Raw genomic sequence first — 21,648 nt, forward strand, 5'->3', positions numbered from 1 at the left:
AGCTGTAGTGCATTTGGCTAGTGTTCGGAGGTCACGGGTTCGAATCTGAGTCTGGCTGCTACATTTTCTCGTCTCATAATGCAGGACGCCTTTGCTATTCGTAAAACCTAATACCTGATACTTAAACTGGAAATGCGTCAAACATTAAGTGATGTAAATAAAGGTATTGGATTGTTAGCAATCGTATTCGCCATTACCTGTCTGTCTATATTTCGATATAAATAAACCTACATTTGTACATGCATGGGTTGTTTTGAGTTATATGTATATGATTTGATACTCACTGATACATTATGAAATCGCTGGAGCACCATTGGTCCTACATCTGTCTCTAGGTTTTGTAATTGCTTAACTGTTGGTTGGTATTTACAAACTCTTTTGTGATATTCAGTGCACGCTACTGCTTGCTCTTTTGTGAGTTACAGCGCTATAAAATGGCGATTGACATTTTCCTGTTAGCGATAAACAATTACTATGGGAAAATACAACAAAGGAAGAAGTCAATGAACGGATCATTCATTCAAAATTAACAGTACATTATCAGACTTTTTGGTTGCTTTTCCTTCCGAGATTCCTCATACAATAACACCCACTCTTCCTTGACAACCCTCCACGGGTAGGAACACTATAAGTGGGCCGACCATGTTCATGTATCTTTTCCATTGACATCAAAAGAGAGTGTTTTGCAACATGTTTTGGTGTTCTCATGAACACCAGAGTACACTAGATATTTATTCTAAAACTCCTAAGTGCGGTTTTAAGTTAATTCACCCTTCATGTTGCATAGCTTTAAAGGAATATTTTCTTATTAATATACGTATTAATAGTATTAGTTTTCACTTTATATGTGTATCCGTATATCAAAATACTACCATTGACCATGTTAAATAAACCGATTCCATTTGTACTAGAAAGTCTACCTTTTAAACAATATTTTAATTATTGAATAGGCACAATGGAGATATATTATCAGAAATTAATTCAACAGTTGTGGAGAGGTCATCGATAGGATTAGGAATTCAAGTAGCCATTGACGTCATCATTATAGAGCCAGGTGCACCGACAGAGTAAGCATTCAACGAGCTCCGCCAAACAAATTTGTGTCAAAGAGTAAATCGTAAGCTTACTGCCAAAACAATTCATTCTTACTTATATCACATCATCCTTCTCAAACTCAGCGCCTTTCTGAAAGTCAAGCATGTCACCTTTTTGTGATTGTTTAAAAGCATGGAAAACACAGTCCAATCACCAAAAGCACTGTATATAGAATTCGAGAATTTGAATGGCTCTGAGAAATCAATAATTCAGAACAAATGATTCTAAAGTCGTCAGGTCCATCCATCAGGGCTGTATAATCTAAAACATAGGTACCATTAAATATTTACCCAATAGGATTCACTGATCTATAAACAAACAAATACCGGTCTCTACACAGCGGCATCTCTGACTACATGAGACAGCCATCTATTGGAAAAATAGACTTTTGAAATGGCCCCTGTTTATGCATGTTTATGTCAAGGATAAAATATTGCGGTCGCCACTGATTGGTCACTTAATTATGAAAAAAAATCTAAAAATAAAAAGTTGCTAAAAGGATGATTACACATAGATAACATTGATATAATTTTGGAAAATCAGGTTCAAAATATTAACTTATATAATAAACGAGTAAAAAGGAGATTTTCAGGATTTTCTCTGCAGAAATTATTTCAAAATATCCACTCTATTCATAGGTATTAAAAGTATAAAATTTGTTTACCGTGGTTTATGTAAAATTAATTGGTTTGTTTGTTTGTTTCTATAAACGTTTGTTTCACAATCAAGATTAAAACGTTGATGTAAAATTCTTGTTTTCTTTCCTGGAATTTTTCAGTGAGACCGTATTTTCAGAAACGGTATCACAAAGATAATTACACGTGAAGCGTGATAATATGTTATCCATCATTTCAGATTGCGTGGGCCTACCTCACGGTGCCAGTGATAAAGCTGGGTCTATTAACTATAAATATTGCCGTTAATAAGTGGTAAACAACCATTATATAGTGTCAACAACATGGTTGTGTGATAATTGTATTGAACAACGTGGTCGTGTAGTGCTAATGGGTCTCTTAAACTATAAAGTACATGTAGTTTACTATATAAATAGATAACATTTTAAAAAGGTCTATCCTAATTCACAAATATACAGCAAGTAACGGTTATGCAAAGTCTAAATCAAGACCAGGTTAAATAGAGCAAAAGAGTTTATGTTATGCACAATCTTAACTGATAACAGGACATGTAGTAAAATACACAGTTGAACCAAGTATAGATTATATAGCTATATCAGGTATTTTAGTTATATACATGCATTACTTAAGTAAATGTTACATACTACAAAATAGTTCAACCGAGTACTTGTTACATAATCAAAACCAAGTAATATGTTTAGTTTGTACCGAGTACAGTATATGTAATCTAAACCAATGGCATGTTAAGTTTAGTCATAACCGAGTACAGGTTAATTAATATAAACCAATGACATGTAATATTTAGTCTTAACCGAGTACAGGTTATGTTATTTAAACCAATGACATGTAATATTTAGTCTTAACCGAGTACAGGTTATGTTATTTAAACCAATGACATGTAATATTTAGTCTTAACCGAGTACAGGTTATGTTATTTAAACCAATGACATGTAATATTTAGTCTTAACCGAGTACAGGTTATGTTATTTAAACCAATGACATATTACGTTAAGTCTTAACCGAGTACATGTTATGCTATTTAAACCAATAGCATATTATATCTAGTCTTAACGAGTGCAGGTAATGTAATCTAAACCAATGGCATGTTATATTTCGTTTTCATCAAGTAAATATCATATAAATCTGACACAAGTGCAGATAATATATACTAGTAGTTTAAACAAAACTGGGTAAAGGTTACTAAAGTATATCAAGTCTAAACCTGGAATATGTTACATACAATATAAACATAATACATGTCATATGAACTGTTTTAATCTAGGACAGATCATATACTGTCTTAACAGAGTATATATTAATATAAGTCTTAACCGAATACAAATTATATACTGTTTCAACTCAGGACAGATTATAAACTATCTTAACCCCGAACGGATAATATACTGACTAAACTGAGTACAGATTAAATACTGTCTTAACCGAGTAAGATTATATAAAGTCTTAACCGAGTAAGATTATATAAAGTCTTAACCGAGTAAGATTATATAAAGTCTTAACCGAGTGCATGTTTTATGTTGTCTTAACCGAGTACAGATTATATACTGCCTTAACCAAGTACTGATTATATAAAGTCTTTACCCAGGACAGATTATATAAGGTCTTAACCGAGTACAGATTATATAAAGTCTTAACCGAGTAAGATCATATACTGTCTTAACCGAGTGCAGGTTATATGCTGTCCTAACCGAGAACTGATTATATAATGTCTTAACCGAGTTCAAATAATATGCAGTCTGATCCGAGCACAGCTAAATAAATCCTACACCGGAACAGATAATGTTACGGATTCTAACTAAATATCAATCGCAGACATGTTTGAGTAGCGAATCAACCACACGTTACACGACTGCAAAATTTATCAATATCATGTTACAGGAATCGGAAATTGTTCGTTATACATCTGATACCATTATTGTATACTGATAAGTAGAGCGATGGCCATGATAACATCCCGTTATTGATACGTTCGTTTACATTCCACTACACATGTGTTATCGATACACTATATACAATGACACATAGAATTCTCTTATCTGTGTCATCGGAAGGTCATGCCCGATCACATCCCCCACACAATCACAATGGCAGCAAGAGAGCAAACACAACCACACATAATCTAACCAGAATTACATGGAAAAGACAAACCCAGAGAGTCATTTTTTACTTAGATGTAGCCAAAGCCCAAAGTCGGCCAGAAGACAATTGAGAAAGACTAAGGAAGACAGTATAATTTACCTTAAGCTTGGAGTTCTCTCGGTACTAATACTACCGATGGAAGTTATGAATGGTAGTTTGGTGGTGTAAAAATGTACTTACAGAAGAGATATTAGTTGGGTGAGCCTTCCCAGCCGGATCTAGTCTTCCTTACGTTCACTTCCCTTCGTGTACCAATACAACTGTATTGTCGATATCACCCATTCCTCAGTCGCTTGTGCATATAGCCCTTTTATTTATGCCCCAGTGTTCATGCCTTTGCAGTCGGAAGACATCCGTATCGATTTTTCCTCGCTCCTAGTCTACGTTCGGTATTGGTGTACCGTGCAATGACGTCTCGCGCTGCAGCGCTCACTCTTTCGCGCCCTGATACGTTCTATCTCTCAAGCTTGCCAGAGCGACTGTGGTCCTACCATCAGCCGTACTGATATCATTGAAGACACTCTACCACTGAAGCGAGTTACTACAGATAGTAGTATGGCTTATTTAATAAATGGATAATTTCTCCGATGACTGGTTGTTGTTTGAACGAAGATCGAACTGCATTTACAATAGTGTGGCAATATTCTAGTTCCATTGATTTGGAAATGAGAGGCATCGGTGGTGCTTTATTTAATTGCGGCAAATATTTATAGTATCGATATAGATGTGTACCTACGTATTGATTTCTATAAATTATGGTTCAATTAGAATATCTGCGCTCCACCAATTCACCCGTTACATCAACTAGACATATCCAGGGGGCCCGCAATAGGATATATTCAGAGAACATCTATAAGGGTTTGTTGAACATTTAAAACCTCATAAAACACCGTAAGGTATTTTGACTGTCCATCTATACACGTAGATATAAATGATGACACATAAAAATCAAGTAAATACGCAAATCTACATCAGACCAACATTATATTACATTTCAAAGTTCAACAATGTAAGCTGTAATATAAATTCCCATATAAGATAGAAAATAAAATTACATTATGGAAAAATAAAGCATTAAATATTATTTATGACTGGCTCGTTACTTCTGTTTATTGCCTTGAACTTGGGAAATGAAGCCATTGACATATTATTTGACCAGGTTGATTAAACAATACGAAGTAGTACAAATAATGAAAATATACTATCCATTAATTGTCTTCCATCGTAGTGTATCTTGCATTTACTAAATATACTTTTTTTACAGTAAAATTGATGTTTTAATCAAACAGATACCACTTCTGGTTTCACCGTCTATGAGAAATTTTTTTTAACCCTTTTTAAACGTCAAATATTATTTTATTATTGCTTAAATTTCTTTAAAAAAGTCTGCCTTTAAATATTTGACAAAGAAACGACTAAATGAAGATGAAATCGGGCCCAAACCCAAGATTTGTCTGTGTAATGTATATAGCTGTATATAGCTGATTATCATCATAAAATACATACATACTGTATTCTTATTATTTTTAACTTCGTGGCTATTTCAAAACAAGTTCGCGAAGATTAACATTCGCGTATTCAAAAATTTAATGGTAAATCCTATCAATATAAGTGATGTAGTGATTAATTCACAAAGATAAATATTTCGCGATTTTACGTTCAAAGCCGCCGACATAACATTCTGTAAACCTAAACGTTCTGTTGTGGCTATTACGTTACACGAAACAGTGAATGGATTTCTACCAATATAGATAGTGTAGAAAACAATTTGCGGAGATACAATTTCGTGAATACTTTTGGATCGCGAAATTCTAGAAAGATAAATCGCACGCGAAAAATGGAAATAAGTTTAAGAAATCATGTTATGTCAATCAAAACTACTGTAAAACACTTTATAATTTCGAAATACAATTTTTTTGCGTTATTGGAAGATGGGAAATATAGTATACGCGAAAAAAAGTGGCATACAGTTGTTTTCTGAGTATCGACATATTTATAATCGTAACGACACAATTGGAAGATGGGAAATATAGTATATGCGGAAAAAAAGTGGCATACAGTTGTTTTCTGAGTATCGACATATTTATAATCGTAGCGACTCAAGTTAATTATCGCATATCTGAATACTAAGTATGTTTTCTTTACACTCCCACCCCTTTGAAACAACAGATTGATGTAGCGGTTTCCTTGATAGAGCCGATCAGGTGTGTGATAGTGTATAACTGTCTGGGTCACAATGGCCAGATATGTGTACTCAGTAATCTGGAAATTGTTAACTAAGAATTTGCTTGTAATAATCATTAAAAATGAATGCTAAAACACCATACAGCGTGACTAAAATCAAAGTATCAATCAACCCCTGAGTAGTTGGTCGGGGAGCCTTGATAATATCTGTCTACCGATAGCCACTCTTTCCTGGTTTCGGCGAGGATGTGTTTGAGGTTTTTGACATTCTATCACTAGTCATTTTTTGCTCGCGACTACAGGATGATTACGGTTTCGGATATTCTACCACTAGTCATTTTCTCGTGGTCGCGACTAGGGGATGGTTACGGTTTCTGACATTCTAACACTAGTCATTTTCTTATGGTCGCGAACAGGGAATGGTTTCGGTTTCTGACATTCCATTCTACCATTACTCATTTTCTTTGGGTCGCGACTAGGGGATGGTTACGGTTTCTGACATTCCATTCTACTACTCGTCATTTTCTTTGGGTCGCGACTAGGGGATGGTTACGGTTTCTGACATTCTATTCTACCACTACTCATTTTCTCGTGGTCGCGACTAAGGGATGGTTACGGTTTCTGACATTCTATCACTAGTCATTTTCTTATGGTCGCGACTAGGGAATTGGTTACAGTTTCTGACATTCCATTCTACCACTACTCATTTTCTTTTGGTCGCGACTAGGAGATGATTACGGTTTCTGACATTCTACCACTAGTCATTTTCTTTTGTTCGCGACTAGGAGATGATTACGGTTTCTGACATTCTACCACTAGTCATTTTCTTTTGTTCGCGACTAGGAGATGATTACGGTTTCTGACATTCTACCACTAGTCATTTTCTTTTGTTCGCGACTAGGAGATGATTACGGATTCTGACAATCTATTCTACCACTACTCATTTTCTTTTGGTCGCGACTAGGGAATTGGTTACAGTTTCTGACATTCCATTCTATCACTACTCATTTTCTTTTGGTCGCGACTAGACGATGGCTACGGTGTCTGACTTTCTACCACTAGTCATTTTCTCGTGGTCGCGACTAGGGGATGATTACGGTTTCTGACATTCTATCACTAGTCTTTTTCTTATGGTCGCGACTAGGGAATTGGTTACAGTTTCTGACATTCCATTCTACCATTACTCATTTTCTTTCGGTCGCGACTAGGGAATTGGTTACGGTTTCTGACATTCTAGCACAAGTCATTTTCTTATGGTCGCGACTAGGGGATGGTTACAGTTTCTGACATTCCATTCTACCATTACTCATTTTCTTTCGGTCGCGACTAGGGAATTGGTTACGGTTTCTGACATTCTACCACTAGTCATTTTCTTATGGTCGCGACTAGGGGATGGTTACAGTTTCTGACATTCTACCACTAGTCATTTTCTTATGGTCGCGACTAGGAGATGATTACGGTTTCTGACATTCTACCACTAGTCATTTTCTTATGGTCGCGACTAGGGGATGGTTACGGTTTCTGACTTTCTACTACTAGTCATTTTCTTTTGGTCGCGACTAGGGAATTGGTTACAGTTTCTGGCATTCCATTCTACCACTAATCATTTTCTTTTGGTCGCGACTAGACGATGGCTACGGTGTCTGACTTTCTACCACTAGTCATTTTCTCGTGGTTGCGACTAGTGGATGATTACGGTTTCTGACATTCTACCACTAATCATTTTCTTTTGGTATCGTCAAGAGGATGGTTACGGTTTCTGACATTACATTCTACCACTACTCATTTTCTTTTGGTCGCGACTAGGGGATGGTTACGGTTTCTGACCTTCTACCACTAGTCATTTTCTTATGGTCGCGACTAGGGAATTGGTTACAGTTTCTGGCATTCCATTCTACCACTAATCATTTTCTTTTGGTCGCGACTAGACGATGGCTACGGTCTCTGACTTTCTACCACTAGTCATTTTCTCGTGGTTGCGACTAGTGGATGATTACGGTTTCTGACATTCTACCACTAATCATTTTCTTTTGGTATCGTCTAGAGGATGGTTACGGTTTCTGACATTACATTCTACCACTACTCATTTTCTTTTGGTCGCGACTAGGGGATGGTTACGGTTTCTGACCTTCTACCACTAGTCATTTTCTTATGGTCGCGACTAGGGAATTGGTTACAGTTTCTGGCATTCCATTCTACCACTAATCATTTTCTTTTGGTCGCGACTAGACGATGGCTACGGTGTCTGACTTTCTACCACTAGTCATTTTCTCGTGGTTGCGACTAGTGGATGATTACGGTTTCTGACATTCTACCACTACTCATTTTCTTTTGGTATCGTCTAGAGGATGGTTACGGTTTCTGACATTACATTCTACCACTACTCATTTTCTTTTGGTCGCGACTTTGGGATGGTTACGGTTTCTGACCTTCTACCACTAGTCATTTTCTTATGGTCGCGACTAGGGAATTGGTTACAGTTTCTGACATTCCATTCTACCACTACTCATTTTCTTTTGGTCGCGACAAGGGGATGATTATGGTTTCTGACATTCTATCACTAGTCATTTTCTTTTGGTATCGTCTAGAGGATGATTACGGTTTCTTACATTCTACTACTAGTCATTTTCTTATGGTCGAGAATAGAGGATGTTTACGATTTCTGACATTCCATTCTACTACTCGTCATTTTCTTTGGGTCGCGACTAGGGGATGGTTACGGTTTCTGACATTCTATTCTACCACTACTTATTTTCTCGTGGTCGCGACTAAGGGATGGTTACGGTTTCTGACATTCTATCACTAGTCATTTTCTTATGGTCGCGACTAGGGAATTGGTTACAGTTTCTGACATTCCATTCTACCACTACTCATTTTCTTTTGGTCGCGACTAGGAGATGATTACGGTTTCTGACATTCTACCACTAGTCATTTTCTTTTGTTCGCGACTAGGAGATGATTACGGTTTCTGACATTCTACCACTAGTCATTTTCTTTTGTTCGCGACTAGGAGATGATTACGGTTTCTGACATTCTACCACTAGTCATTTTCTTTTGTTCGCGACTAGGAGATGATTACGGATTCTGACAATCTATTCTACCACTACTCATTTTCTTTTGGTCGCGACTAGGGAATTGGTTACAGTTTCTGACATTCCATTCTATCACATACTCATTTTCTTTTGGTCGCGACTAGACGATGGCTACGGTGTCTGACTTTCTACCACTAGTCATTTTCTCGTGGTCGCGACTAGGGGATGATTACGGTTTCTGACATTCTATACTAGTCTTTTTCTTATGGTCGCGACTAGGGAATTGGTTACAGTTTCTGACATTCCATTCTACCATTACTCATTTTCTTTCGGTCGCGACTAGGGAATTGGTTACGGTTTCTGACATTCTAGCACAAGTCATTTTCTTATGGTCGCGACTAGGGGATGGTTACAGTTTCTGACATTCCATTCTACCATTACTCTCATTTTCTTTCGGTCGCGACTAGGGAATTGGTTACGGTTTCTGACATTCTACCACTAGTCATTTTCTTATGGTCGCGACTAGGGGATGGTTACAGTTTCTGACATTCTACCACTAGTCATTTTCTTATGGTCGCGACTAGGAGATGATTACAGTTTCTGACATACTACCACTAGTCATTTTCTTATGGTCGAGAAAAGAAGATGGTTACGGTTTCTGACTTTCTACTACTAGTCATTTTCTTTTGGTCGCGACTAGGGAATTGGTTACAGTTTCTGGCATTCAATTCTACCACTAATCATTTTCTTTTGGTCGCGACTAGACGATGGCTACGGTATCTGACTTTCTACCACTAGTCATTTTCTCGTGGTTGCGACTAGTGGATGATTACGGTTCTAACATTCTACCACTAATCATTTTCTTTTGGTATCGTCAAGAGGATGGTTACGGTTTCTGACATTACATTCTACCACTACTCATTTTCTTTTGGTCGCGACTAGGGGATGGTTACGGTTTCTGACCTTCTACCACTAGTCATTTTCTTATGGTCGCGACTAGGGAATTGGTTACAGTTTCTGGCATTCCATTCTACCACTAATCATTTTCTTTTGGTCGCGACTAGACGATGGCTACGGTGTCTGACTTTCTACCACTAGTCATTTTCTCGTGGTTGCGACTAGTGGATGATTACGGTTTCTGACATTCTACCACTAATCATTTTCTTTTGGTATCGTCTAGAGGATGGTTACGGTTTCTGACATTACATTCTACCACTACTCATTTTCTTTTGGTCGCGACTAGGGGATGGTTACGGTTTCTGACCTTCTACCACTAGTCATTTTCTTATGGTCGCGACTAGGGAATTGGTTACAGTTTCTGGCATTCCATTCTACCACTAATCATTTTCTTTTGGTCGCGACTAGACGATGGCTACGGTGTCTGACTTTCTACCACTAGTCATTTTCTCGTGGTTGCGACTAGTGGATGATTACGGTTTCTGACATTCCATTCTACCATTACTCATTTTCTTTCGGTCGCGACTAGGGAATTGGTTACGGTTTCTGACATTCTACCACTACTCATTTTCTTTTGGTCGCGACTAGGGGATGGTTACGGTTTCTGACCTTCTACCACTAGTCATTTTCTTATGGTCGCGACTAGGGAATTGGTTACAGTTTCTGGCATTCCATTCTACCACTAATCATTTTCTTTTGGTCGCGACTAGACGATGGCTACGGTGTCTGACTTTCTACCACTAGTCATTTTCTCGTGGTTGCGACTAGTGGATGATTACGGTTTCTGACATTCTACCACTACTCATTTTCTTTTGGTATCGTCTAGAGGATGGTTACGGTTTCTGACATTACATTCTACCACTACTCATTTTCTTTTGGTCGCGACTTTGGGATGGTTACGGTTTCTGACCTTTCTACCACTAGTCATTTTCTTATGGTCGCGACTAGGGAATTGGTTACAGTTTCTGACATTCCATTCTACCACTACTCATTTTCTTTTGGTCGCGACAAGGGGATGATTATGGTTTCTGACATTCTATCACTAGTCATTTTCTTTTGGTATCGTCTAGAGGATGATTACGGTTTCTTACATTCTACTACTAGTCATTTTCTTATGGTCGAGAATAGAGGATGTTTACGATTTCTGACATTCCATTCTACTACTCGTCATTTTCTTTGGGTCGCGACTAGGGGATGGTTACGGTTTCTGACATTCTATCACTAGTCATTTTCTTATGGTCGCGACTAGGGAATTGGTTACAGTTTCTGACATTCCATTCTACCACTACTCATTTTCTTTTGGTCGCGACTAGGAGATGATTACGGTTTCTGACATTCTACCACTAGTCATTTTCTTTTGTTCGCGACTAGGAGATGATTACGGTTTCTGACATTCTACCACTAGTCATTTTCTTTTGTTCGCGACTAGGAGATGATTACGGTTTCTGACATTCTACCACTAGTCATTTTCTTTTGTTCGCGACTAGGAGATGATTACGGATTCTGACAATCTATTCTACCACTACTCATTTTCTTTTGGTCGCGACTAGGGAATTGGTTACAGTTTCTGACATTCCATTCTATCACTACTCATTTTCTTTTGGTCGCGACTAGACGATGGCTACGGTGTCTGACTTTCTACCACTAGTCATTTTCTCGTGGTCGCGACTAGGGGATGATTACGGTTTCTGACATTCTATCACTAGTCTTTTTCTTATGGTCGCGACTAGGGAATTGGTTACAGTTTCTGACATTCCATTCTACCATTACTCATTTTCTTTCGGTCGCGACTAGGGAATTGGTTACGGTTTCTGACATTCTAGCACAAGTCATTTTCTTATGGTCGCGACTAGGGGATGGTTACAGTTTCTGACATTCCATTCTACCATTACTCATTTTCTTTCGGTCGCGACTAGGGAATTGGTTACGGTTTCTGACATTCTACCACTAGTCATTTTCTTATGGTCGCGACTAGGGGATGGTTACAGTTTCTGACATTCTACCACTAGTCATTTTCTTATGGTCGAGAATAGAGGATGTTTACGGTTTCTGACATTCCATTCTACCACTAGTCATTTTCTCATGGTCGCGACTAGGGGATGGTTACGGTTTCTGACTTTCTACTACTAGTCATTTTCTTTTGGTCGCGACTAGGGAATTGGTTACAGTTTCTGGCATTCCATTCTACCACTAATCATTTTCTTTTGGTCGCGACTAGACGATGGCTACGGTGTCTGACTTTCTACCACTAGTCATTTTCTCGTGGTTGCGACTAGTGGATGATTACGGTTCTGACATTCTACCACTAATCATTTTCTTTTGGTATCGTCAAGAGGATGGTTACGGTTTCTGACATTACATTCTACCACTACTCATTTTCTTTTGGTCGCGACTAGGGGATGGTTACGGTTTCTGACCTTCTACCACTAGTCATTTTCTTATGGTCGCGACTAGGGAATTGGTTACAGTTTCTGGCATTCCATTCTACCACTAATCATTTTCTTTTGGTCGCGACTAGACGATGGCTACGGTGTCTGACTTTCTACCACTAGTCATTTTCTCGTGGTTGCGACTAGTGGATGATTACGGTTTCTGACATTCTACCACTAGTCATTTTCTTATGGTCGCGACTAGGGAATTGGTAACAGTTTCTGACATTCCATTTTACCACTAGTCATTTTCCTTTGGTCGCGACTAGATGATGGTTACGGTTTCTGACATTCTACCACTAGTCATTTTCTTATGGTCGCGACTAGGGAATTGGTAACAGTTTCTGACATTCCATTTTACCACTACTCATTTTCTTTCGGTCGCGACTAGAAAATGGTTACGGTGTCTGACTTTCTACCACTAGTCATTTTCTCGTGGTTGCGACTAGTGGATGATTACGGTTTCTGACATTCTACCACTACTCATTTTCTTTTGGTATCGTCTAGAGGATGGTTACGGTTTCTGACATTACATTCTACCACTACTCATTTTCTTTTGGTCGCGACTAGGGGATGGTTACGGTTTCTGACCTTCTACCACTAGTCATTTTCTTATGGTCGCGACTAGGGAATTGGTTACAGTTTCTGACATTCCATTCTACCACTACTCATTTTCTTTTGGTCGCGACAAGGGGATGATTATGGTTTCTGACATTCTATCACTAGTCATTTTCTTTTGGTATCGTCTAGAGGATGATTACGGTTTCTTACATTCTACACTACTAGTCATTTTCTTATGGTCGAGAATAGAGGATGTTTACGATTTCTGACATTCCATTCTACCACTAGTCATTTTCTCATGGTCGCGACTAGGGGGGGATGGTTACGGTTTCTGACATTCAAGCACTAGTCATTTTCTTATGGTCGCGACTGGGGAATGGTTTTGGTTTCTGACATTCCCATTCTACTACTCGTCATTTTCTTTTAGTCGCGACTATTGGTTACAGTTTCTGACATTCCACTACTAGTCATTTTCTTATGGTCGCGACTAGGGGATGGTTACGGTTTCTGTAGTCATTTTTCTTTTGGTCGCAACGTTACGAACTTTCTACCACTAGTCATTTTCTTATGGTCGCGACTAGGGGATGGTTACAGTTTCTGACTTTCTACCACTACTTATTTTTTTTGTCGCGACTAGAGGATGGTTACGGTTTCTGACTTCCTACCACTACTCATTTTCTTATGGTCGCGACTAGAGGATGGTTACGATTTCTGACTTTCTACCACTAGTCATTTTACCTTTGGTCGCGACTAGATGATGGTTACGGTTTCTGACATTCTACCACTAGTCATTTTCTTTTATGGTCGCGACTAGGGAATTGGTAACAGTTTCTGACATTCCATTTTACCACTAGTCATTTTCCTTCGGTCGCGACTAGATGATGGTTACGGTTTCTGACATTCTACCACTAGTCATTTTCTTATGGTCGCGACTAGGGATGATTGCGGTTTCTGACATTCAACCACTACTCATTTTCTTTTAGACGCGACTAGAAAATGGTTACGGTTTCTTACTTTCTACCACTAGTCATTTTCTTATGGTCGTGCCTAGAGGATGTTTACAGTTTTCTGACTTTCTACCACTAGTCATTTTCTTTTTGGTCGCGACTAGAGGATGGTTACAGTTTCTGACTTTCTACACTTCTAATCATTTTCTATGATCGCGACTAGGGAATTGGTTACAGTTTCTGACATTCCTTTTACCACTACTCATTTTCTTTTGGTCCCGCGACTCGGTTAATGGTTACGGTTTCTGACATTCTGCCACTAGTCATTTTTGTGACATGTGTGTCGTACGGTGGTGCGTAGGTATACAAGCTGGATTTTACTTGGTATTTTCTATTAACAGGAGTCAAAATCATTGTTCTTCATCGTCGTACAGTTATACCTTTTCATAGATTTTTTCTTGCATTATTAATCTTCGATAAGGTCAACTGTGTTAGCGGTTTAATAAATAAAGTTATATTATATAAATGATTGAAAGTACATTGTATGTGTGCAATATTGTAAAATCATTTTGCAAATTCAATTTGACATTATGTTCTATATTATGTACTATGCTGTTAATTATTGAATATTGCTAATTCCTTTATCTTTATGCATTACAATGTCAATGTTTACATCTTCATATCAACGTAATTAATTTACCGATATGAGTTCTACAATACCATCTGTCGCTACACCGATATTGCCCTATCTCTGTAACAATGCGTATAATTTTCGGGTAAGTAGACCGGGGTTCAACACTCTTCGGTACACATGAGTTACATCGGAGGCTTTTGATTCTACAGTTATACAGTACCTATATGTTTAATACTGAGCCTGAGTATACTTTAGAATAAAAAGCCTGTGCTTCTGTTATCGGTACGAATGATATAATACATAGAGGGTTGCTTGAGTTTGTTCCCTTGTCATGTGCAATTATTTTTGTTTCATTTTTCAAGGAACAATATTCGATATCATCGAAGCGCTTATGCGAGCCTCAAGTTGCACAGAATCTTTTTTTCTATGTAATATAAGATCAGTTCATGTTAAATATACTTGTATAACTCATATAACTAATGTAGGAAAGAACATTTGTAGATAGTTAAAACAATATATATATTCAACGGTATTTTCCATCAAATTTTATTTTAACATTTCAAAATTAAAACGAATTATTATAGGACTGACATCATTAACAAATATTTATACAACTAATGGCTATTTAAAGTTATATGTGCCGTATTTTTCATACTCAAAAATCAAGATGAGCTTTTGATATGTTATTTATTACCAAAAGTTACCAACATTTTGAGAATTACAGTATTTTCAATGCTTACGTTTTAATTTTACGAGTACATATAAGAGCTGAAAATGATTTTTTGGCAGTACTGCCAAAAATCATTATATGTACATCTATAGTGAAGTGAAATGAGTACATACGGTCGGACCATAAGCCAAATCGTGGTCTATAATTTCATTTAGCATTTTTATAATGTTATTAGTCATTGTAAAGTGATTTCTGCAGGTATGTTTCCATATAAACATACATAAGGCATAAAACCAACAATTTTACAGTACTTAAATTCTGTGTTGCAACTAACGTTTGTCAGACATCTGCAACCATTTGAATGATTTTCACGGCTTAATTCATCAAACCTTACGGTTTTCAATAGATTAATGAAGAAAAAATCACGTGTCAAAATTTTCGTCCAGTTACGGCACATATAACTTTAAACCTATTGTATGCTGTTTATAAGATCATTGTTTGTAATCCATATTATACCATAATTTCAGATTGGAACAGTTTGGCACATTTCTACTTTATTTCTACTCTAATTTATTACTAGTTACCAACACAAAGTCAAAGAATCGTACGTAGATTAAAATATTCCGTCTTTGCATATTACAGAGTTAACTCCCTTGCGGGTAGGTATCGATTGTTATTATTTTGTGAGCGCAATTCACGTCGTTTTGTTCGAAACGTACGACGTTACGCTCGCAAACACATGACGTCACAATCAATACCTACCCGCAAGTGCAGATAACTCTGTAATAAGCAAATTCGGAAAACAATGTATAGCACTTCATAGAGATAACACATTTAGGCAACGCCTGCTGTCTAATTGACATTTGCAAATAAAGTACAATGTATGGAATTGAAATTAATTGATAGCACTACATTGATTATTTAACCAAGAGTTATATTGCAACTGTGAATTCATCAAATGTTAGTATTTTCCATGTTAAATGCGTTTTCATTCATTTGAAGATGTATGGTCTGCTGTTGTTATGGATTTATAGCTTGCTGTGAGAGGAAACATCAAGATGAAGAATTATAAACGTGACTGGTTCGTTTTATTCTCAAAAACCGGAAAGCATGGTCAGATATCTAATACACAGTGTATAAACCAAACCCGGACGCTATATCCGGAATATACAAAACGAGTCTGGACAAATATCCGGAATAATTACAGAATAATGTGATCTTAATACCAATCAACTAATATAATCAGTATAATCATATTCTCCCTTCCTGACCAGTAAAATTATATATATGTGAATATATAACATCCCCGCCCCCTGAAGAAAAATTGCAAAGCAATTTTGTAAAACTGGTCAGGCAGGTAGAATAAGAAAAATACAAACATGCACAAAATCAGGAACCTTAATAAACAACATTATTCAATAAATGGACTGCAAGCTTTTTGCAATAAAGAGAAAGTAATTACATTGTATGAACAGTATTTCAACGCATTCCATTGCATTATAACTATGAATTCATAGAACATTGCCCCTATGTACATTGTAGCATTGTCAAGGATACTTAGTATCATACCAAAGCTAAGTCTTAGAAGAAAAATGTTATTGATACAGACGTCTCTAATCAATCACATATACCATATATAAACTACAAGATATGTTGGCAAGTAAAAGAACACATAATGAGAAAACTGAAAGAATATTATAAGCTCTATGAATTTTCACCAACTTTCATACAAACCCCCATGCATACACAGTCATACAAGTAGCAAATACTATTTCTTATTCTCTCAAAATTGTACAAAAAGTTACCCACATATCCACAGATGGCTATCTTCATAGAATGGTACAAATACTATAAATGGGATAGTTCCATTACAATGACAACTCAAGCTTGTAAACTGCTAAACATGATTTCAAAGGGCAATGCATATAGCTAAATGGATGTGTATTCATTGTCAACTTCATTCCACATTCAGTTTTACATTGATATGCTTATTCAATATCAACTTCATCCCACATTCAAATCACATCTTCCCAACATCAGCGAAATATTGATCAATTAGTCAATAGACAGTATTACATTTAGTATGAAGAGCAAATCTCAGAGATATTTGTTAAATGTGAAATTCTAACACATTAAAATGATGATTCATCTCAATTAAGATGCTCTCCTTGTAAATTCACATGAATAGTAAATACTGTATCAATTTTATGAAAGTAGGAGGAAAAATAAAAAGTACATCTCATATCATCAAATATTAAACATAGCTACCGGTATTCTATTTTATGCGCAACTTTCTAATGACAAAGTGACAAATGACTAGTAACTTGGTAAACAGTGAAAGTAACATTTTCAAGATTATAAACAACAACAAAAATGAAAATCATGCCTTGATTCAACCAAAGGAATACAGACTAGTAAATAAACATAACTGCTGACATAAAAGGTCAACCATAAACTACAAACACACAAAGTTTGTAAAAATGGCAATAATGCTAAGTAAGTTAGGTGCAATACCATTACTAGTAATAAAGTAACACATGGCAAAATGTACATGTGTTGGAATTAAAACATAATCTGCATATTATGAATAGTACATAGCAATTTGGCACAAGTAGTATCTAGCCTAATAGGGTAAAGTTCAAGTAGGACTAGAAATCTTAAACAACTTTTAAATGTTCTTGGGATGCTTGGCAAGGACTGCTTTCTGTGCAGCTGCATTAAGATCATTGAAATTCACCCATCGAGCACGCTGTGAGGGTTCCCCTACAAATTGCACCAGGTACTGAGTGTGACATCCTTGTTTTCGTTTAGCCAACACGCGTTTCACTTTATAGTAAATGTTCTCTGATGACGAAGAAGAGATGTCGCTTAGCATGCTAGGGTCTATGTGGTCAGTGCAAAAGCGACTTGGGGGATGAACATTTCGGCGAGGTCGTAATGGAACATTTTCCGATGAACTTTCCGGAGATGTGGTTGGATCCAGTGCAGATTGGTGTGAACTAGTGTCTTCCTGAACATCCGATGTGTCTTGGTGTGAACTAGTTTCTTCCCGAACATCCGATGTGTCTTGGTGTGAACTAGTTTCTTCCCGAACATCGAATATTTTGTTGATATCTGTCTGGGTTGCTGTTGAAACCTTACATGTCGAAACAACATTAAAGAAGTCAGATGCCGATGGGGATCGCACATATCGATTGACATGAACTGGTTTTGCAAACACTTTCTGTGTCTTGGGATCCGTAAGAAGCGCCAAGTGTGTGGATATTAATTCTTTAATGATATGTGGACCCTGGTAGATGTTCTGCAATTTCTGTCCCTGACCAACAGTTTCATGACGCAAATAGACATAATCACCCACTGCAAAGTTGAGAGGTCGAACCTTAGTGTTTGCTTTCGCAAGCATGACGGACTGGGCTTTCTCAATGTTCTTTCTCAATGTTCTCTTTCATGTCTCTCTGAATGGCAGAGAGTCTTTCCTGAAGTTGTTGTGTATATACAGCAATATCCTGTGGTACCGTGACTAAAGTTTGGTCCAGTGTCAAGGGAAATCGGGGTCTTGTTCCGAAAACAACCTCGAACGGCGAATAACCTGTTGTAGCATTGACAGAAGCATTCATAGCAAATAGAACAGCAGGTAAGATGTCCTCCCAGTTGGTCCTTCTGGCATTCATATATGGCGTCATCTTGGTAGCAAGGGTACGGTGAGTGCGCTCACATGCACCAAGGCAATGATGGGAGTAACTCGGTGTAAAACACTGTTTGATTTGCAATAAGCGACATGCTTCATTGGTTGCTTTGGCAATAAATTCCGAACCTTGGTCCGATACAAATGTCTCACAGGTTCCAAATGTACAAATCAGCTGAAAAATAGCCTCTCCAACACTTAAAGCATCACTATTGGCCAAAGGTACCCCAAAGAGGTACTTTAAAAACATGTCCACTGCAGTGAATATGTATGACATACCAGTAGGTGTAGTAGGCAAAGGTCCATACAAGTCTAACTCCCATACTGTAAATGGTCCGTTTGGTACAGGAAGTGCTGTAACTGCATGATTTTGAGGATATGGAGGTATTTTCCTTTCCTGGCATTCTGGGCATGACCGAATGTAGTTTGACACAATAGAGGACAGTTTTGGAAAATAATAATGTTCGCAAATACGATCCAGTGTCTCCTGTATGCCGCAGTGACCTCCCATAAGTGAATCATGGTATAGGTGAAGGATGGTAGGAATAAGTTGATATGGTAGAACAACCTGATAATGAGATAAGTTCTTCACACGTTTACTCTTGGCCACTCGCGAATGAAATAACACATTGTCTATAATCGCGTAGTCAGAGCCTTCAAGTAAGATTTTCCTGGCCTCCTTTTGGGATAGTGGCAACTCATCGTTTTCATGAAAGTGAATAAGAGCACGAAACCACTGATCCTTCTCCTGTTGTTCGCGAATGATGGCAGGGGTGAAGTCAGTTTTTCTAAAGATATCACATACATTGATATCAAGTGTGCCAATATGTTCTTCAGGAGAATGTTTGCTATCACTGTCAGAAACAGAACTGGAGAGTGAATCTTTTGGTAAAGTGTCTATCTGAGTAGGTACCACATAATGATCTGCACTTAGAGTACTGTCTACCTCAGTGTCCTGTAATTGTGCTTCATCAAGGTTTGAACTGTCGATGTCAGTGCTTAAATCAAACCATGAATGTGGTAAGTCACTCTCTGTCGTCTTGTCGAAAGTATCCTCTGGTTGTGAAGAAGTGACTGATGTTGGGGTTTGATACATGAGTTGAGGTTGCTCTGAGACGACTGTGGGAAGCAATAAATCTGATGTGGTGTCAGTCGGCACGAGATCATCCAGAATATTGACAGGTTGAACAGTTTCCCTTGAGTCTGTCATAGCACACGTATCTCCATCAAACTGTATCAGGTTGTCAATAACATTAAGAGATGTATTTGGCACGGTTTTGTGAGAACTCCCACACTGTATAGGTAGCAACACGTCTTTGGTAGCAATGTTCTCTGGTAATTTTGGCAAAGATGCACTATCCATTGGTCGCAGCTGAGATTTATGTTTATGGTACGGACGTCGGCAGTGCACTTTACGCAAAGGCAGTTTTCCTTCAGGATCCTCTGTATCGGCATCATATTCACTGTCATAACTGGGTGATGGTAATGCTGGCGGCCCTACCCGAGATGGATGCAATATACAAATGTTATTCACAGAAACACCATCACTATCGTTCCTAAGGAAATTGGAATCTAGAGTCTGACCAGTTGGCAGAGTAATGCCTGTAGCATGAGTATCCTCAACAAAGGGAAAGTTCAAATCATCCTCTGCAGGACTTTCATTCATCACTCCTAAGTCATCGTTTGGGTGGCATCGTGAAAGTGCATCCGGTACTATCATTTGTGCAGCAGGTTTGTATTCAATCTGTACCTCAAACTGTTGTAATATGGCTAGCCAGCGTTCGTAGATCGCGCCTCGGAGTTGTTTCTGAAAGAGGGGTTGCAGGGCTTGATGGTCGCACTCCACCACAAACGGTCTACCACGCAGATAATGACTGCAATCAAGCACGCTGTATACCATCCCAAGCAACTCTAACTTAGTGGGACCGTAGCTTTGCTGGTAAGTATTGAGACCTTTAGAGCCAAACCTAACCACACGATGAGTATTGTCCGGATGTATCTGGTAAAGCATGTATCCAACGCCCCTGCTAGAGGTGTCCACTGCCAAACGAAACTGTATGTCGTATCTTGGGAATGCTAGAGCATCTGACTTAGCCAGTAGTGTCTTTACTTTATCAAAAGCACTCTGATGCTCCTGTGTCCATCGAAAGGTGACACCCTTACGAAGTAGTTGATTCAATGGAAATGTTATTTCACTAAACCGAGGTATAAACTTTCTGAACCAATTGAAAAGGCCCATGGCTCTTCTGAGCGACTTCTGGTCAGGAGGTATTGGATAGTTACTGACTGCTGTCACACGGTCTGCTGGAGGACGGATACCATCTCGGGATATTTCGTGGCCAAGAAATTTACAATGAGAGCGAGCAAAAATACATTTCTTTGGACCAAGTTTTAATCCTGCATCCTGAAGTCGTGTAAACACTTCCTCTAAATCTATAAGATGGTTTTCAAATGTTTCAGAGCAGACCAGAATGTCATCTAAGTAACACAAAACAGATTTAAATGTTAGTCCGTGCAACACTTTATCCATGAGAAGCTGGAAGGAGTTTGGTGATGTACTAAGTCCCATAGGTAAGCGCAGAAATTTGTAGGATCCAAAACAGGTGTTGAAGGCAGTGTACTTCCTAGAATCCTTAGCAATCCCCATCTGAAAAAATCCTGA

General features: G+C 38.0%; 1 protein-coding gene across 1 annotated transcript in view; it reads right to left on the minus strand.

Moving 5' to 3' along the window:
* The window catches only part of LOC138321064 (tripartite motif-containing protein 2-like), a 34,776-nt gene extending 30,411 nt beyond the window's left edge, over positions 1-4,365 (minus strand). The window contains exon 1 of the mRNA XM_069264473.1: positions 4,068-4,365. The gene's annotated coding sequence lies outside the window, so the exon portion shown is untranslated. The remainder of the gene's footprint in view (positions 1-4,067) is intronic.
* Positions 4,366-21,648: the final 17,283 nt, after the last annotated feature.

The sequence above is a fragment of the Argopecten irradians genome, chromosome 4 (assembly GCF_041381155.1).
Source record: "Argopecten irradians isolate NY chromosome 4, Ai_NY, whole genome shotgun sequence".
In the NCBI taxonomy this organism is placed as follows: domain Eukaryota; kingdom Metazoa; phylum Mollusca; class Bivalvia; order Pectinida; family Pectinidae; genus Argopecten; species Argopecten irradians.